This window comes from Papio anubis, chromosome 18 (genome assembly GCF_008728515.1).
Source record: "Papio anubis isolate 15944 chromosome 18, Panubis1.0, whole genome shotgun sequence".
Classification (NCBI taxonomy): Eukaryota; Metazoa; Chordata; class Mammalia; order Primates; family Cercopithecidae; genus Papio; species Papio anubis.
The window spans coordinates 71,010,846-71,014,564 of NC_044993.1; the positions used below are offsets into that span (position 1 = coordinate 71,010,846).

The 3,719-nt window shown below is 49.2% G+C and overlaps 1 pseudogene; it reads right to left on the minus strand.

The window, feature by feature from the left end:
• LOC116271400 lies at positions 1-134 on the minus strand (annotated as a pseudogene).
• Between the last annotated feature and the right edge of the window lie 3,585 nt (positions 135-3,719).

A 3,719-nucleotide genomic window follows, 5' to 3' on the forward strand; every position in this document is an offset into this window, starting at 1 on the left:
CAGGGGAAAGCATGAGTGCAGTACCCCACTACCACAAATTATGCAGCCAGGTGTCCCACACTTGGGGAAATCACAGGGGTCAGCACATCCGGGGTGCAATTGAGACGGTTTGGCTCTGTGTCCCACCCAAATCTCATCTGGAATTGTAATCCCCACATGTCAAGGGAAGGACGTGGTAGGAGGTGATTGGATCATGGGGGCACTTCCCACCATGCTGTTCTGGTGAAAGCGAGTGAGTTCTCACGAGATCTGATGCTTTTCTTGTTTGTTTTGCTTTGTTTTGTTTTGCTTTGTTTTGTTTTGTTTTGAGATGGAGTTTCATTCTTGTTGCTCAAGCTAGAGAGCAATCATGCAATCTCTGCTCAGCACAACCTCCACCTCCTGGGTTCAAGCGATTCTCCGCCTCAGCCCCTCTAGTAGTGGAGATTACAGGTGTACGCCACCACTCCCAGCTAATTTTTATATTTTTAGTAGAGACGGGGTTTCACCCATTGGCACAGGCCGCAGAGCTCCCTGGAGGGTGTGCTGTGCCTCACATTTGGGGTGGGGCAGTGGTAGAGAATGAGAGGTCGGAGGGAATCCAGGAAAGGAGGAAGAGACACCCGGACCCACACAGGCCCTACTCTTGGGCCTGCCCAGCTGAGCCAGCCTCTGAGAGGATCATTCTCTGAGTCGTTTCCAGGAGAGCCCTGCCCCATCCCTGCCCCAGGCTTTCTGGGCTGTGAGGGGCTCCTGGGACAGGTGCTCCCTCTCATCTGCACCCCTGCCATTCTCCAGCGCCCCCGACAGATGTGACCTCCAGCGCCTCCAGTGACACTCTCACCCCATCACTATCCTCCTGCCACTGGGCGTCCCTGACTGAGCCCTGACACACAGGCACCTCGGGAAATACTGAGGGCACCCGCACCCTTACGGTCTGTTTTCAGATATGCCCACAAAACACACGCAGCCTCTCATTCACCTTCGTGAAGCACATGGCGGCCAAAAGTTCCAGGAGCCAGGGCCCGCTGACGAGGAACAGGTGTGAGGAAAAGTGTCTCAGAGAAGCACCCTCCTCCCCAGAGGGTCCTCACCTTCAGAAACCCCAACTCCCCACCTGAGATGACCCAGCTCCACTGAGACAGTCACCTTCTACACCCAGTCTTCCTGGCACAAAGACACAGCTGGTTTCATGGGGGAAGTGGGGAGTAGTGGGCGGAGCCTCTCCCAGGGCAGGAGAGAAGGAGGCCACTCCTGCACCAGCTAAGTCATGCTCTAGGCTTCAGCTCCAAGAGACTGTCTCTCCATGCCCCCCAATCCTAGACCCTCCATGACTCTCACAAAGGCCACCATCCGAAGGCATCTTGGGGTCCATCCAGACTGTACCTTGTTTTTATAGCTTTACGGTGATGCAATTCACAGGCAAAGCAATTCACTCACTGACCTGTGCAATTTAAAGCACAGAACTGTGCAGCTATCACCACAACCCATTTTAGAACATTTTCATCACTTCTAAGAGAAATTCTGCCCCTCTGAGACATCACCACAAGTCCTCATTTCCCTGGACAACCACTCATCTAGTTTCTTTTACGTTTTCTTTTTTTTTCTTAGACAGAGTCTCCCTCTGTTGTCTAGGCTGGAGTGCAGTGGCACGATTTCAACTCACTGAAACCTCCGCCTCCCGGGTTCAAGCAATTCTCCTGACTCAGCCTCCCGAGTAGCTGGGATTACAGGCACATGCCACAACAACCAGCTAATTTTTGTACTTTTAGTAGAGACGAGGTTTCACCATGTTGCCAAGGAGTCTCGAACTCCTGACCTCAAGTGATCTGCCTGCCTCGGTCTCCCAAAGTGCTGAGATTACAGGCGTGAGCCACTGAGTCCGGCCTCATCTGCTTTCTCACTCAACGGATGCGTCTCCCCCACACGTTTCCTGTAAGTAGAATTACACACTAGGTGACCTTCTGTGTCTAGTGTCTTTCACTGAGCATCGTGTTCTTGAGGTTCATCTGTGTTGTAACATGGATCAGTCCTTCATTCCTTTCTTCTGGCTGCATAATATTCTACTGTGTGGATAGACCACAAGCGGTTTCTCCATTTACCCATCAAAGGACACTTGGGTTCTTTCCACTTTTTGGCTATGCTGAATAATGCTACTGTGAACATTCACGCACAAGTTTCTGTGCAGACATATGTTTTCACTTCTCTTGGATATGTATGAAGGAGAAGAATAGCTGGGTTACGTGGTAAATGTGTTTTTATCCTTTTGAGGAACAGCCAGACCATTTTTCAAAATGTCTGTCATTTTACATTCCCAGCAGCAGTGTGCGAGGGTTCCTGTTTCTCCACATCCTCAGAAACATTTGCTGTGCTCTGGGTCTTTTTAATTCTAGCTATCTTAGTGGGCTGAAATGGTATCATGTGACAATTTTTTTTTTTTTTTTTGGATACAGTGTCGCTTGGTCGCCCAGGCTGATGTGCCATGGCGTGATCTCGGCTCACTGCAACCTCCAACTCCCGAGTTCAAGCGATTTTCCTGCCTCAGCCTCCCAACTAACTGGGATTACAAGCATGTGCCACCACACCTGGCTAATTTTTGTATTTTTAGTAGAGATGGGGTTTCACCATATTGGCCAGTTGGTCTAAAACTCTCAATCTCAAGTGACACCTGCCTCTCAAACGACTGCATCAGCCTCCCAAAGTGCCTGGATTACAGGTGTGAGCCACCACACCCGGCCTTTTTTTTTTTTTTTGAGACAGATCTGTTGCCCAGGGTGGAGCGCAGTGGTGTGATCACAGCTCATCGTTGCTAAGACTTCCTGCCTTCAAGTGATTCTCTCCTCTTAGCCTTCTGAGTAGCTGGGACTACAGACACGAGTCGCCACCACGCCCGGCTAATTTTTGGATTATTTTGTAGAGACAAGGTCTCACTATGTTGCCCAGGCTGGTCTTGAAATCCTGGGCTCCAGCCATCCTCCTACTTTGACCTCCCGAAGTGTTTGGATTATAGGCATGAGCCACTGCGCCCAGCCTCTTTCCAACTTTCTGGATGATGTCCTTTGAAGCACAAAAGTTTGAAATTTTGATTATGAGACCATTTAAAAAATAAAAATAATTGCTTTGACATGACATTTTTGTGTAGCAGTTATAAAATTTTAAAGGCTCTGGAAGTCTACATGGAGTCATGAGGCAGTCTCAATTCCACAGTGGCCGACTGTCCTCCAGGTGCCCCATAACCAACTTTTGGGTTCCTCTCTACTTCTTCCTCCCACTCTTCTTTCTTCTTTTTCTTCTTCTTCTTTTTATTTTATTATTTTTTTTTTTGAGACGGAGTCTCGCTCTGTTGCCCAGGCTGGAGTGCAATCATGAGATCTTGGCTCACTGCAACCTCCCTCTCCCAGGTTCAAGAGATTCTCCTGTCTCAGCCTCCTTAATAGCTGGGATTACAGACATGCACCACCATGCCTGGTTAATTTTTTTTTTCTATTTTTAGTGGAGATGGGATTTCTGCATGTTGGCCAGGCTGGTCTCAAATTCCTGACCTCAAATGATCTGCCTGCCTTGGTCTCCCAAAATGCTAACATTAAGGTGTGAGCCACCACACCCAGCCCCACTCTTCCTTCTTAGATTCCCCATCAACCCTGGATTCCTTCTTCTGCAAAGCAGGGAGATTCAGGTCGTCCAGTTCCCGCCACCACACTTCTCCCTAAGTCCATCAATGCTCAGAATAATGAAAGGGC